The sequence below is a fragment of the Haemorhous mexicanus genome, chromosome 2 (genome assembly GCF_027477595.1).
Source record: "Haemorhous mexicanus isolate bHaeMex1 chromosome 2, bHaeMex1.pri, whole genome shotgun sequence".
In the NCBI taxonomy this organism is placed as follows: domain Eukaryota; kingdom Metazoa; phylum Chordata; class Aves; order Passeriformes; family Fringillidae; genus Haemorhous; species Haemorhous mexicanus.
Window position 1 is genome coordinate 21703968 of NC_082342.1, and position 16900 is coordinate 21720867.

A 16900-nucleotide genomic window follows, 5' to 3' on the forward strand; every position below is an offset into this window, starting at 1 on the left:
CTTCCTTCCTCCCTCCCTCCCTCCCTCCTTGCACTGTGATTTCAATTTGTAAAATGTGAAGTAATTTCTGTAATTGACTCTTACCTGAATATCATTTCGAAGCTTAGAAATGGATCAAGAAGAAAATTGTGTAAAGACAGAGCATTTAAAAGATATTAGTATGAGATTTAGAGGTAGCTATTGAAAATTCAAAAAGACAACATTGAAATGATTCAACGGATGATTTTAAGGGATTTTTTTTTTTTTTGTATTTCTGTTATACCAATTAGGATCTCGGTTTTTTCACCTTCGAAAAATACATCTTGAAAATTGTTAATTTGAAAACCAAAAATATTTCCAAAACAAGGAAATGGATTGATGCAGATGAAAATATCATCTTCTAAATAGTCATCATCTAGTCCAAAGGATTCTCCTCACAGTAAGCTTTATGGAGGTTTCTATTCTCACACAAACACAGAAGAATTTTTCAACTGACTAGAAAATCTGTAAAAACAAATGAACCTTGGAAAAAAAAGTTCAATAAAAAGCAGGAAATTATATGCATCCACCCTTATGATATGTTGGTTACTAAATATTGCCTCTGGTTTGTGGGTGAGTACACTTCCCATTCACACACACAGATACACCTCCCCCCACCACACACAAATGTCTGATAATGGGTCTCAAAGAAGGGATTATCTTTTTCCTATTCAATAGGCATTGTTTCTAAAACTCAAGGCGTATTCTTCTGGGATTCTCCTACGGCCTGGATTTAATACCTACAAGGTAATATGTCGGTGTCTATTGGCATGGGGTGGGAGGGGACATGGAGAGCGCGGATTGGAAAACAACTAAGAGCTTAAATAAAAAAGAAGAGTACTTCTGGAATCCATACAAAGGCAAAATAGGAGGCCATAATCAGGGGCAGTTTGCTGTGCTGGGACAGTTTCTTTATGAGAGAATTTGCGGAAAAGCTTTTCGCTATAATGCGGGCGTCAAGAGACACAGAAGACGGGCATACGCAGCTCTCCGAAGGTAGGTGCCGATCCCGGGTGGCTTTTGGCAGAAGCCGCCCTCCAGAGGGCACTCCATCCGGTGCAATGCTATATGGGCGAAAAAGCCGCTTCTTCGCCTCCGGGAGCCGGAGAGCTCGGCAGATGCTGAGAAGCCAAGACCGAAGCCGTAGAGCACAGGGACGAAGTGCGAAGCTCAAAAACTGAGAGAAGACGATAATTAACCACTTTCCAACAGTTTAAACTTACATTACCATAAATAGGGAAAAAGTTCTTGCACAACTCTCTTTTGCATCCTTCTATACCTTTTGCAGCACTCCCTGGACAATCATACTTTTCTCCAGAAGATGGGAAGAACTCGACTACCTTCATGAAACACGTCAGAGGACGCTTGCTGTTTTGGCACAGTTTCTTTATGAGAAAATGCGAGGAAAATCTTTTCACTAAGGTGTAGGCGGCAAGAGACGCAGAAGACGGGCACACGCAGCTCTCCGAAGGTAGGTGCCGGTCCCGGGAGACATTCGGCAGAAGCCGCGGTCCGGAGCTCACCGCGACCGGCAGAAAGCTCTGTGCGCGAAAAAGCCGCTGCTTCGCCTCCGGGAGCCGGAGAGCTCGGCAGATGCTGAGACGCCAAGAACGAGGCCGTAGAGCACAGGGATGAAGTGCGAAGCTCTCAAACTGAGAGAAGACGATGATTAACCATTTTCCAACAGTTTAAACTTACATTACCATAAATAGGGAAAAAGTTCTTGCACAACTCTCTTTTGCATCCTTCTATACCTTTTGCAGCACTCCCTGGACAATCTTACTTTTTCTTTTCTCCAGAAGATGGGAAGAACTCGACTACCTTCATGAAACACGTCAGAGGACGCTTACTGTTTTGGGACAGTCTCTTTATGAGAAAATGCGAGGATAATCTTTTCGCTAAGGTCTAGGCGGCAAGAGACGCAGAAGACGGGCACACGCAGCTTTCCGAAGGTAGGTGCCGGTCCAGGGCGACATTCGGCCGAAGCCGCGGTTCGGAGCGCAACGCGACCGGCAGAAAGCTCTGTGCGCGAAAAAGCCGCTTCTTCGCCTCCGGGAGCCGGAGAGCTCGGCAGATGCTGAGAGGCCAAGAACGAAGCCGTAGAGCACAGGGATGAAGTGCGAAGCTCTCAAACTGAGAGAAGACGACGATTAACCATTTTCCAACAGTTTAAACTTACATTACCATAAATAGGGAAAAAGTTCTTGCACAACTCTCTTTTGCATCCTTCTATACCTTTTGCAGCACTCCCTGGACAATCTTACTTTTTCTTTTCTCCAGAAGATGGGAAGAACTCGACTACCTTCATGAAACACGTCAGAGGACGTTTGCTGTTTTGGGACAGTCTCTTTATGAGAAAATGCGAGGAAAATCTTTTCGCGAACGTGTAGGCGGCAAGAGTCTCAGAAGACGGGCATACGCAGCTCTCCGAAGGTAGGTGCCAGTAGCCGCATTCTTTTAACAGAAGCCGCTCTTCCGAGGGCTCTTTTACCTTCATAAATGTCTTTGCTGGACGAAGCCGCTTTTTCATTTCCGGGAATACCTAGAGAGCAGCACTAGCTAAAGACGTGATTGGCACCATTATGGAGAGTTTTGCGTTGTTTCTTACGCTAGGTGTCGCTGCTTATCAAGGTTTGGCTGCTTTTAATCATTTGGGGTGCTGGATGTTCAAACGACTTATCTTAACTTCTTCTATTTTAAGTCAGGTGCTCACTGACGTAGATCCTATTAGATATAGCACACTGCAAATAAGAGCTGAAATAGATTTATTGTTATTAGCACATGGGCACGAGTGTTAGGAATTTTATAAGGAATATGTTGCATGAATCTTTTTAACCATTCTGCAGCCATTCATACGAAACTCACACAAGTACAAGGCAATATGAAGAAATTGACTGGGAACGAGTGGGGTTTGCATGAATGGTTTGAGGGATGGGAAAGAACTGGATGGTTGAAAGATCTCCGAAATGGAGCTTTGTTTTTACCAGTTTTCATTATTTCGTTGCTTTGTGTTATTCCATGCATCGTGAAACTGGTGTGCCTCTTGGTAGAAAATACAGTGGAAAGGGTCTGGCTGGTGCAAGAAGAAGGGGGAATTGTGGCAATGTATCTGAACCGCTTAGACTACAGGGTGCACCAGCCATCCAGCGTGGAACTGTTCTTCTCAGAATTTTCTCAGGGCCTTCTGGAATTCATCAAGACATAAGCCGTGCTAAAACAAGAGAGGAGAAGCTGAGAATACATATTCCAAGACCACAAGAACTCCAAATTGGGGGGGGGGGGGGGGGGGGGCGCAAAGTACCTGGACTGTAAGGAAACACATCTTCTGAGAGGTGCACGCAGAATGTGTGGACAAGACAAAGGCACCAATAAGAAAAGCGTGACTAGCGTGTGCAGAGAGTCAGAATGTGTAAGTGCATCATGTAAACCATAAACGGCTTCTGCTTAATCCTCTTGGTCCATTGTGCAGGAGTCCTGAATTCCCCCTAAGTGATACTTACTAAAAGAGCTCCGATTTTAATGCTAGAGTTACTGTCTATACGATGATTCATGGGAATGGTTCTTTCAAATCCTTCCCTTGCTGACATCAGTCAGTTTAGTCTTTTCCTGATTGTACTGATGGCTATACATTAGTTAGGAATAGAAAGGAATGAGTTTTAGGGATATGTTGCATAGAAATAGACTGGTAGCTCTGCTTCCATTTCCATTGTCTAAGTAGAATTCCGATTATTTTTGGCCCTTTCATAGACCTCTGACTAGATTAGCATTTGTCTTTGATTGACTCCCTAAATTTTAGGCTACTAGGCTTGACCAATGAATGGAAAGGGGAAAGTCACAGAGCTTCAGTGGTTCTCTTGTCAGCAATTTCTCAGGAGCAGGGAGATTTCTTTCCTCAAGTTTGTTACTTCAGCTAGCAGATTATGCTCACGCCAAAAGGAGGTGAGAAGGTTGCTTCCTTAAATGGTCAAATAATTCTTCCTGCTATTTGTGACGCTTTTCTATTACTGGAGTTTGTTCCAGAAAGTTGGATTAAATTGCATGCATCCGCTCCTGGGGAAACAGAGCATTTAGCCAATAGCACGTAGGATTTATCAACCTGAGATTGTCTTAACAGACCGGAGGCTTAAAGCACGTTAATTCCTGCACAGTAGTTTCAATTCCACTTTTAGGCTCGACAAACCGAATGGTAAACCTGCATCAGCAGGGAGGGACATTTAATTGGTTTTTCTCCTTTTTAGAGAGAAGCTAATGAAAAAGTTTCACCAGAATCAGAGCGGGCTGTATAACAAGAAGAGCGTCATGAAAAGAGGCCAATCCTATCCTCTTAGTATTGCTAGCTGTGATTGGACTTCAATGAAATGTGTCAACTCTGTGTTCCTGGGTATCACATCAGTAACAGGTACTTCAGCTGCTGTACGTCTCTCCTAAAGCTAAGAACAGAATCTCAAATAATCTTAATTCCAAGGTCCCAATTCACCCTGTGATGCTGACAGGTGAAAAAGGAGTGGAAGGTGCACCCGTAAATGAACTTGAATGGCCTAGCTAAATCAGCGGCCACTGATTTCCTGAAGGCTTAAACAGGTCAGTTGCCCCTATTTTTCTTGGGATTCTTTTAGTCTTTGGTCATGTTTTTCTTGGGATTCTTTAAATCCTTCCCCATTAGTTCAGCCTCTGCTCTCAAATCCTTTGCTGCCATTTAAAGTATCTCGATAGCCTGGAAACCTGTTGTCTTTATTCATCACCTCATTATTCCTTTCAAAGGGTTGTTTGCCTCAAGTCTCATTTTTGCTGACTTTCTGCTAGTTCATTGTCAGATGGCAGCAGGTGTTTTGTAAGAGCAAGTACACAATCCTATAGCTTGCTTTTCTTTTGATTTGGCCTGTCTAGAAAATGGAATGACTGAACATCTCCAACAGCATTTTCTCTCCCCATTGTGTTTCACCGCAAGGGCAGATGCCAATCCATCTACCTAAACTCTTGGTGGTGAAGAAACTAGTGGTATGCTGTTGCATATAGGTAGAACTTTCTGAAAGGAAGGCCTTGTAAAACCATGGCTGAGGCCCGTTACTTTGGCTAAGTAGAAAATGACTAGGGGAAAGTGAGGCAGCTGAATTAGAGGTAGATCAAGAAGTTCTAGAAGCATTGCGTGTTCACAGCGTGGGGTATGACGGTTGGTTGAATTATGTTTGTTGCGGCTTAAAGCTATGCAAGTGATAAAGGCCTGACTGCTTCAAAAGCCTGGCTTTTGCAAGAAAGCGGCTCTCCTTTGCACCTGCCTGGGGACTCTGCGTCACTACGGACCCTCACACCCAGTTTGCCAAGGAGATGATGAGTAGGAATGTTGCAGAGCTGCTGTGTGCATATGAAAGGAATGGCAGAGAGTGAAGCCGTGGACATTTCTGGGCTTTAGTACAATGCTGCTGCATTGGTGCCAGTTTAGTCGGTTTTCCATCAGTGGCATTTCTGTCTAGAAGTACACTGCCCAGAGTCTTTCGAGCATTTGATGCCATTTCCTTACTGTCGTCTTAATACCTTCCTTCAGTTTAAAGGATGATGCAATCTTTACATTTTGAAGATCCCTGTTAGGAAACACTATGCCAGAGGAGTCATCACTCCCTTTTCTTTTGCCTCCTTTGTAATTTTTATAGACTCATTTCACATTTCTGCTAATGGCAATAAGAATACTGAGACTACTTAAGCAGGGTTGACGCTCTCAGCTGCTTTCTTCTTTCCTACTGCTTCATACCGTATGCAACTTAATGGCGTCGTTTTGCAATCAGCATTTTGCTGTGGTTTGCTAAAAACTGGCATGCACTGCCAACTCACAACTTGTGTGTTGGCATTTCAGGGGCTTTGATGGGTTCCTTTCTGAGATTGCCATGCACTGGACTTTCACAGTCACAAAGAATTCATCTACCATTGCTCGAAGTTCAGTATTAAATAGTCTTGCCTGGAAAGTAGGCAACCTAGCAGCAAGTACTAAATTTGCTGCAAGCCCTGTCGTCCCAAAGGACCATTCAAAAAGACTGCTTTTCCCCTCTGACCAATCTGCCAGTATTTTGTTGGAGAATTTGGTACCTTAAGTGAACCTCTTGGAACGGATCTCATCACAGACAATATCTCAGGCTTTCTTGAAATACTGGCTCCTTTGGATCTCAATTCCATTCAGAGTGCATTTAAGATTTTTTCTCTTTTCACTGAAGCCGTTCAACGATGCCTCTTCTCTTATAAAATGTGATGCAGGTGGGAAAGATGGATCCCCATGAAAGGTTATATAGATGCCAAAGTTCATGCCCAATGGACTGTACTGGTGGAAATCAAATACTTGTGTAGTATTTTGAATCCAAATAATTCCTCCTAGTCAGGCCCGACGGGATTGTTTGGCTTTGAATCTGAGCACGTGGACAGTAGTGGATGGTCCACAGGTTGAAAACAGTGTAGATTCTTCTCCTTTTTTCATTGATGGCTCAGAGACTGAAAAGGCAGCTACAAAATGGTAAGTACATCCCTCCAGATTCAAAAATTGTTCTTCTTAATTTGCATCTCCACCATAACAACAGATGGTTAGAACTAAATTACCAATGGGAATTTTATAGCTTCTCAGAAATGAAACAGGAACTGGCCAATGGGCCTTAGCAGTAGCTACAAGTTTTCCAGCACAAGGCATCTCAAAAGTATTTTAACCTTACAGTACTTTTCTGTCTTATGCTTTCATCTCACGGATGCAGGCAAAAAAAAACAACCCCAAAAAACCAAACCCCCACCAAATAGCTAATAAGCAAAATCAGTAACATATATAGAAGCAGAAGCCATGGTTTTTAACTTCCAACCTTGTCTTCTCAACACACTCTCTAAAATGGAATTGTTTCCCTTTCTGCCTTGAAGCATTTTGCAGCAAAAAACACTCTAAGGTCCTGATAGGTGTTTTGTTCAAAAATCACTTCTGGTTTTCTGTCCATAATCAGAGTAACATGGCTGCGCTGGCAGCTGGCCAAAGGAGGTAGGAAGAGAAATCATCATCCACAACACTGGGGCTAAAGAAATTTCTACAGAAAATTACATGCCCTAGTACTTGTTCATGTGTTGGGTTGAACGTTCAGAATCTGTTTCCACTTTTTCCCATTCATAGAATGTTCTATTTCACAGAATGCCAGCCCCTCAAACATCAGCCCTGCCAGAACAGCCCGCCATAGGGGGCTGTCATATGGGGATCAGCTAATGTCCACTGACTCTTACCAGTATAGTGCTTGTCACCGTTTCAGATCAAGAACTTCTGAATAGTTTGGATTCATGCTCTTTGAGGGGTTGAAAACAAGAAAAGAATGACTAGACATTTCCATGATCAAATCCCCTGATGGAATAAAAATAGGAGCATAATAAATGTATTCGTTGTTCTAAGAAGGGAGATGAAGGGTCCAAAAGATTACTTGCATACTTCCTGTTCTAAATCCCTTATTATCCGGCAAATTGCAAAAGATTCCAGGCTTTTGCCAAAATGCAAATCAGATTAAAATGTGAAGCCTTACAGTTTACTGGATATAAAACTTCATCATCCATTTTTAAATCTTTGAGATTGTCATGTACTTCCTATTAATACCCTGAGGTTTAGAGCTGTAATTCAGAGAGATAAGAATGCTATTTTGAATTCATTCTATTAAATCATCTTGTCGGCACTCTCTCCTCTTGGTTTTCACTTCTGAAACTCTGTACGGAAGAGTGCATTAATGCATAGAGCTCTGCATCAATTCTTTACAACAGTTTCCCCTGTAATTCTTCTTTCAAGGCAAACCTATAAAAATCCACCCTTTCTTACCCCACCACTTCTAAAATTCTATTGAGAAGCAAAAAAAAACCCCATCAAACAATGAAATCTCTGCTCCAAATTGTATTTAAAAAGCAGTCCATTAACTGCTTTCTTAGCAGATACTTTAGCTTGTAATCATACAGCAACCTTTCTTGCTCTTCTGGATTAGAACTAAATTCTTAAAGCGTATAAGGAAACATAGGTTTACTGTATCTGATTCTTAGATACAGAAGTCCAGCAAGGAGTTCAGACCTCAAAAGAAATGTCTGTACAAGAAGATTCAGCACAACGTTGAGACATATTAGCTATTTTTCAAGAAGAGCAGCCAAACTGAAACTTTTTAGAATTCTATACTATCACGGCTGCCTGCTTCCAGAACCTGACCTAAGTTGCTGGAAACTAGCTGCAATATTACTGTAAACACTGCTGTGAATGTAGGACATGGTCATTCTTCTCTTCCATTGAAAACCTCAAGTGGAGTCGCGTCACTTCTCTTCAAAATTCTGTATTTCCTTGCAAACTGGTCAAATAATGATAAATAAAGTGTTCTGTTCATTCAGTTTAAACCTAATGTTCAAAATGAAAAAAAAAAAATCCATTCAGATATGGTCTGCAATAATATAGCAGAGAGAAGAGGAAGCAGACTGGCCTACAAAAGAAAGAAGTGAAGCAGAATTTGGGAATTTGGAAGACCTTATGATGTATTATTCAAACAAATAAATAAATAAAATATAACCTAGCCAAATTCAATCAGTGATGCACAGACAGAGAAAAAGAGCTAATTACTACTAATATTTTTTTCATTCTCAGACAAGAAGTTCAATGATCCTCTTGAATGCACGGAAGATTCTTGGAAAAGACAGCAGCCTTCTTTTTCACCACATACTCCTCAGAACTCCAGGAGACAAATCATTTGAGCTGTGAGGATCTTTCTCTCTGTAAAACTCCCAGAGCATAGCCAATATTCTATTCCTTTAGGGATCCTCGCCTCCCTGGGGGAGTGCTGGATAGTCTACAGGCCTGGTACATCAACCAGATACTCCGCCTTATTTCCCATGGCTACTGCAACAAGGACATCATCTACACTGGCTTTCTAGCCAAAATATATGCAAGGCACAACAAAGAACATAGCCAAAACCTTGAGCTCAGCTTATGGACTTCGAAACAAAAATCTCAGGATGGCAATACTGGATCTTCTGATCCAAGCCATCAGGAATCATTTCTTTAGAGGTGTTGGGAAAGATGAAAGTTTGACAAGAAAGTCTCACAGATATGTATGCTTGGCAGAAAGATTTTTCAATGTGGAGTCTGAAGAAAGAATAGAGTTGGAAGCAAGTTTTGATCTAGAAGAGAAGAATTGCTGAGCCAGTCTTACTGGATAACCAAGGAAGCAAAGGGTATGTTAGTTAGAAGGGGGTTTTATGACTTAGAGCAAAGGATAAACCCAGTCCAGACAAGAAGATGTTTTTACCAAGCAGGAAGATAGCACCGGAAACAAGCCTGCCGATGTGGCAAGCAGAAGAAAGGTCTCCGAATTTTCCACTGCCAAGAAAACTGAAAAAACAATTTTCAGCTTAAACTGTAATGTACTGACTTTTAGTGATTGGAGAACAGTGACATGAATATGGTAATTAGAGTAGCTATGATAGGCTATAGATAATAGTTAAGGCATAGATTGGTTCTACTGTATGAAGATGCTCAGCAAAGTATATAATGCAATGTAACCAAAACCAAAGCGTGTCCAGGCCTGCCTGCAGCTGGAGCTGACAGCTGTGGGCACAGGCTTTGTCGCCCACCACCCTGGACTGCTGTAACAACTTGGATGGAATAAACTGCATTTTGGAGAGCCGCCTGGAGTCCCGCATCCCTCATTTAGGCTCTGACATGGAGGTGAAAAAAACTTTTGTGTATTGTACAAAAGAATAGCTATGTAATCCAGAGTTGCATGACCCAATATTTCTACTGCACTGGAACAATTTTTATCAATATTATTGATCCACTTCTTTTCAGTGCGCTTGGTAAAAACCGAAAAGTATCGTTTGAAAGAAATTATTGGATGCGTTCTAAGTTCTACGGATTAGTTAAGGTGTTGGTATTTCATGGCTTGGTTTTTGGTGGGGAGGGAAGAAGCCAGCCACAGAAGTGACTTTTTGTGGAAAGCCCCTAGAAGCTTCCTCCATGCCTGGCAAAGTGAATCCCTGCTTGGCACTAAGAATAGACATGTTGCTAAGCCAATTACAGAAGCTGGTAGCGCCTCGGTGATATATTTAAGAAGGAAATCAAAACTGCAGCCAGTTGTCTTTAAGGTTTGGAAATTTTTAGGTTGGAACCTCTTCTGGTTTGAAAGACAAACCAGTGAGACACTCTGTTGCAGTGTGTGTTCATTATTGTAATGCAGTTCTAGTAGCCCGTTTTATAATCCTTCCTATTTTGTGCTGTTATAGCATATGTTATTCTTAATGGATTGTTCCTTTCCCCCCTGTATTGTTGGGTTTTGCCCTAGCTGTCCATCTCCCCAAAGACCTGCCCTTTTGTTCCCTTTTCCTCCTCCCATTGAACATCAACCCCTCCCCAAGCCTGCTCCTTTCTCTAGAAACTTCCCTATCAATTTTGTACCCTTCAAAACCCCAGTGGTATCTTCAAGTTATTCTCCTGCCCTGTAGTCCCCCTACTGGTTTCAACATTGTATTCCCCGCCTTGTGTTCCACCCCCAGTTTCTCCCAGTTGGTTAAAGATTGTATCCTCCCCTGGAACCTCCCCTCATTTCTTAGTTGATGTATGCGTTTGAATCAGTGTCTTTCTGTCCATGACCCTCCAGGGAGTAAACTGGAAAACATACAGAAGACCTCTCCCTGTTCCTTGTCCCTGCCCTCAGCGCAGTTCTATCCCCAAGGCAGTCCACCTGTGCCATAGAGCAGCTGTGCCCTACAGCTGCAGCCCGGATTCGACAGCTTTCTTGGGGCAGCCCACTCTCGCTGTCGGTGTCGGGAGCTAGTCGGGCTGAAGAAATCGGGCACAGCAGCAAGACTCCAAGTCAGAAATACAGTTTATTAGGAAAAGGGGGAAAACCCCAAATCCATGCAGGAATACAAAAGAAAAACCACTGACAGAGTCAGAATAGAAGCTGACGTCCTGCTTGTTAGGGTGGTGGTAGCAGTTTGGATGAAATGGTCTTGTTGAAATGGTGATTCTGTAGAAACCATCTGGTTGCTCTTTTCCTCTGGAAAACCATTGGGTAAGGGCGGCCGTTCCTCTGGCAATGCAGTGGAAAGACTGCTTGTTGTGTCCCAAAACCCAGATTATATCCAGGTGGGGATGCTTAGCTCCTACCCCCTGGGCGGAGCATCTCACAATGGGCTGATATCGTTCTGAGTCATGATGTGGGTCCTTGATTACTCGTTAAACAGAAATGGCTCCTGGAGGGAGTTATCTCTGAGTCATGTGGCAAGACATTGATGGGCCCATTAACAGGAGGTAAGGAAAAAACAATGCCACCGCTCAGCAGTTCTTGAGGGTGGGAATAGAATGCATTTTTATATTGTAAGCTAGGACAATACAGGATGCAGGTTTTTGCATTTGCAGGAAGTTTGTATGGATTTGAAAAGTATCCTCATACCAGAGGCACAAAAGTATTCTCATACCCCTTTTAATCATCTTCAAATGAAGCAATTCTCCCAATAACCTAACGCATGAATGACTTGCAAGTGAGTTGAAGGAACACGCCAAAGATAAGTAGTGTTCAGCTGCAGAGAATTGTTTAGGGACGTCATACCCTAAGATTTTAAATCAGAAAGCATGGATGGACGGGTCTTTTTTCCCTAGTTGACTACAGAACCAGCGGTCCTTTGCAGGAGGGTCTTTGGATTTAGGATGACACTGGCAACTAAGAGCATGGCTACATAGAAGGTGCTACTTTTAGACCAGAACATTCAACTACTTAAAGGCAGATAGGACAGTAGCTGATTAGTGACTGCTCCGACAGGAAGAGTCTGCGGCTTACCCCGTGGGAACAATAGTAGCACATTTCAATTTTAGAAAACCATTCGTTTCAGAGGACCAAGCATCAGTAAAAATAGAAGGTCAAGTAAAGACATCCTAGTGCTCTTCTTATCAGAAGCATGTTCCTCCATATGAGAGTATTTAGAAAAGAACAGTGCGTTCATAAGGAAAGGTGTGCCAGTTACAAAACCTGGAGAACAAGGCAAGACAAACTTATACAATATACATCCTCCAATGCAAAATGAAGAAACAATCATTTCAATCTTCCACGGAATTAATTGCATTTTATTTGCTATTTTCATTTCAGCTGCTAAGAAATGATTTTTTACGACTGAATTTTATGAATTCTGCAAAGCTATCTTTTGGAATGTCTTCATACCCGTATTAAACACTGAGGTGACAAAGAGAATGGCAGTGCAAGGAAAGCTGGTCCATCTCCCCCTCCTTGTGGCTTTAGACCAGTGAGAAATCACTGAAGCCAGTCACTTCATTTGAGATCAATAGCTTTACCAAGAGAGAATATTATCCAGCCTTGATCTTTCCTTTTGGAGCTGATCCACTTTGTAGTCATCAATTCTTGACTCAGCTGGGGAGAAACAATGGCATTACGGCCATGGATGTTAGAGTGCGCTGATGGGAAATGAAGTTCTCATCTTCAGGTCCTTGCTTCAGTAAATATTCCAAATTCATCAGAAAGAAAATTCGAAGACCAGTAATCCCCACTCAAATGACCTAATTCGAATCGTCTGCACGCATAAGAGACATCAGGCAGGTGCTTTCATCTGTTAGGGGCATACCCAGCCAGTACACTATTGTCTAGTTAGGGGGCAATAATTTTGGAAATCATTGAATTTTTTGTATTGCAAGTGAATGGTCAACACATTTTATTACTGGATAAGGTAAAATCATGTCTTCTGCATCCTTTCAGAGAGGAAGCTTACCTGGATCTAAAGCTGCTCAGCTCCATGATGGGATGCTTTGTCTTCAAAGGGAACTCTAGTCTTTGTCTTTTTGGATTGTTTCCATAGCTTTTCACTCACTCTTCAGGTACATGTTAAAATGTCCTCTTATCCCATGCAAATTTTTATGGGCATAGTCACTGAATTGGGAAGTATTCCATTAAGTCCACAGGCCCTGTTGAGATGGATGCACAGGTCTCAAGGGTGTTAGCAGATGTTATTCTGAGGCCACTCCTGATCATGTTTGACGGATCATGGTGACTGAGGAAAGTGAGCAAAGACTGGATGAAAGCAAATGTCACCCATCTTGAAAAAAGGCAACTAGGAGGACTCAGAAAAGCACAAGCCAGCCAGCCTCATTTTTATCCCCAGGAAGTTAGTTGATGGAGTAGCTATTCCTGGAAAGCATTGCCAGGCACATGAAGGAGGACAAAATAATGTAGTCAGCATGGATTTACCAGGGGAAATTTGTGCTTGACGACTTTTTAAACTCCTCTGGTGAATGAACTTGCCTGGTAGATGAAGAGAATATCGTCTGCCTGGACTTCAGGGAAGTTTTTGGACATTTATCTACATCGCATCGCAATGTAGGAAGGAATAGTGTAAAGAGCAGGGAACCAGTGTCTTTTCAATGATGCTCAGTGAAAAGACAAGAGGCAGTGGGCACACACTGCAATACAGGAGATTGCCTCTGAACATCACAAACTGATTTTTTACTGTGATGGTGACTGAACCATGGCACAGAGTGTCCAGAAAGATGGTGGAGTCTGGATCATTGAAGACATTAAAAGTAAGCCCAGATATAATCCTGGGCAACAGGCTCTAGGTATCCTGGTTGAAGCAGGGGGATTGGACTTGGGGAGCCCCACAGACCGCTTCCACCCTCATTCATTCTGTGCTAGTGAATTCTCTTAGAGATGCATTTCAAGGACTGGCATGACAAAGCTCTGTGCAGAGCAAGATTCAAATGGACATGGGATTTAAGTTCCTTAAGTAATGTTCAAGATGAATGTAAAACTCCGGGATAACTGTCTCTTCCATAACTGAATCCCTTTCATAAGAAAATTCCCCAGCTCTAGAAAGATCTTCTAAGACGCATGCTTAAGACTGACACTGGCTGAGCAAATTTCTCCCTATGTATGTCTAAGACCAGTTAGGATCTTCACCGAAAGTGTTGTCAACGTAGTCACTGAAGGCATGTTTTTAAGAAGCGACAACTTACATCAGAATGACAAACATCGGTCCTCAAAATGTATTAATGTATGGGAATTATCTACTTGGATTCCAAATAAAAATAAAGAGTTGGTCTTTATTTAACTTTTTCATTGCAATATTCATAAGGGAAGAAAAGGACCTATGTCCTTAACTTTCTTAACTCTAACAAAGATTGAAAACATTCCTTGTAAAAAGCGTATCTTAATTATCAGTCTATCAAACAATTTGAGTTGGGAAAAAAGTTCTACAATTGTGTAGATAGTTGCAAAGAAGCCAAGAAAATAGGAAAGAAAAAAAAACAGAGAAAAAGAGTCATCTTGAGTCTGCTAGCTAATTCTAGAAGTAGTCTGCTAGAAAAAGGAAACCCCAGTTGAATTTCAAATGTGTTCATGCAATTGATTCAGTAACTGGTCAATGTAAAAACCAATCCTTTCGTACAACTTCCCTCAGCAACAAAAACTCCAACAGGTTGACACCACCATCATGCCTGTCCCAGACATATTGAAAAGAGAAATGATGATTTCCTTGAAAATCGATTTGCAGAAAAGTTGCAAGGCATTGGAGGGATTCTCCACATTCTCATTCCTCCATGTAGCGTGAAAGCATATTTGATAAAACATGCAACAAAGCATATTTTATCAATATCAACAAAGTGATTTACAAGGTAAAGTAAAATGGATGACTTAGGAATTGATCTCTTTTGAACATGAAACTTCATATCCACTCTCTGTGAAGTTTCTAACAAAAAATGATGGAGCTGAGGCATGAATCTGCCACTACGAGGGTTAAACAAACATAGACACTCCCCTTCACATGCCCCCCCTTCCGCACACACCTAGGCACGCACAGAGATCAGCATAGCAGATCATGAACACCTTGGAAAAGACTGAAATGTTAATGCCACTCTTTGTGGGCAAAATAGCTGGTACACTATTTCAAATATCTGGTACTAAAATTCTGTTTAATATCTACCTCATATTTAAAACACAGCTTTTCATTGAATTCTGTTTGCAGAATATTTTCCTTTCATTTGTTCCTTTAAAATTACTGAGTTCTATGTCTAGGAAGATTTTCTTCTACAAATAGAAAGAATTAGATGATGTCTTTTCAGAAGAAAACATTGGTTTATACAATTTTAAACCATCGTGGTATGGAAGAATTTATTTGTCCCTCACTAAGGTAGAATAAGTATTTTGATCATAGATCATTTACAGTGAAATACTTGACATTTTTAAGATGCTTTCAATCAATTTTGATCCTCATTGCTTATTCATTGTAAACAGTAATTTTCAGTGCATGGAAAGTGTGTGTGGTACATCGACATTAGTTCAAACACCAATTCCAACTAATGGCCAGGCTGAACTACAGTAAATAATGTCCTGAAGGACATTTTGCCGCCTTCTTTGGCACTTCATGAAATCCTAATGATTGGGATGAAGTGTTGAAATACAGAGATTTTCTCTCAGAGCGTGTCCCATATTGAAACCCATCCCGTGTGTTTGATATTGTAGTTCTTATCGCTTTTAAAATGTGATATCTTCTGCACAGTTTTCATGAAGCTTTCTGTTACAGTAGTGAAAATCACAGAGAAATGCAATTTTGTACAACGTTGAACTTACCCCAAGAGCTGAGAGAAAATTTGCTCCTGTACTTCAATCTGAGTTTCTTCTATATTCAAGCTTTGTTTATCTACCATCAGGGGTCGCATTCGTTGCTGTTCAAAGCCCCATCCAAGCTGACCTTGAATACGCTCAGGGATGCGACATCCACAACTTCTCTGGGCAACCTGTTCCAGCGTTCCCGCACCCAACAGCAAAAAATGTCTTCCTTTAATCTAATCTAGATCAGAAATACTAAATCTAGGCATATGAACTTTGAGGAGAGGCTTGAAATTCTTTTGATTTGAAACACATTTGATAGGAATACTAACTTACAGATGACTGAAATATGTTGATGGCCATTTGAGATTGACACTTTTTGAAAAAGTGCATGGAATTGAAAATTAAAACCGGCAAAATTAAAAACTTCTTGCCTTTTTCTTTTTTCTCTGATATTCAAAATTGCATAGGTCAGATATCTGTGCTTCATGCAGATCTCTCAGATACTCTCAGACAAAAGCTTTTCTTTCAGACTAAATTGCAGATTAGGTAGAACACTAGTACTAGTGAAGGTTTTTCTGGGCATAGGGGGATTTGGGTGCACAAAAGGTTTAATCCAAACTGGAAAATTCATCCCAGCTGCGTTCTGTTCATCATTCTTACTGCATCATGCCTGAAGATTCTGTGAAAAGTATCCTGTGGACCTTGAACATAGCTCATGTGAAAGAGATGAGAGGTGATGGAGAAGTTGAGGGAGAGAATCAAGAGAATATGGCCCAGTACAGGCACCAGAAAGTACTTTTTCATGTGGTCCACAGCCCAAACAATTGTTTAGCACCATTTGAAGGCTGTGTCTGAAAAAGAGGGCTGAAGCAGGTCTTCAAAATATCCAGTAGATCAAAATCCATGGAATCAAATGACCCTGGCCAGTCACCTTGCTGCTGATAATTCACCCTCCATACCAGCTGATCAGGCCTAGCAATGCTGCTGCAAAAGTGTTGTGAAAAAGGTAGGCACATTTTCACAGAGGCAGGGGGAAATGCCCTTGGATGATGATTCCAAGGGATAACTTGATGGCGCAAGTTAGGTACCCTTATCTACTGTGCAATATCGAAGTTGGTGAGTTCACCATCTGTAAGCATCACTTTAAAAAAATAAATGTTTGATCCACAAAACAATATTTCCTCTGTCCTGTCTACCTGCTTCATTTCAGCCAATGAATAGGCTATGTTCCATCAGCAAAGTGTTCATGATCATATGCTTCTTTAAACTGTGATAATTCTTTTTTTTTTTTTCTAAATCAGACA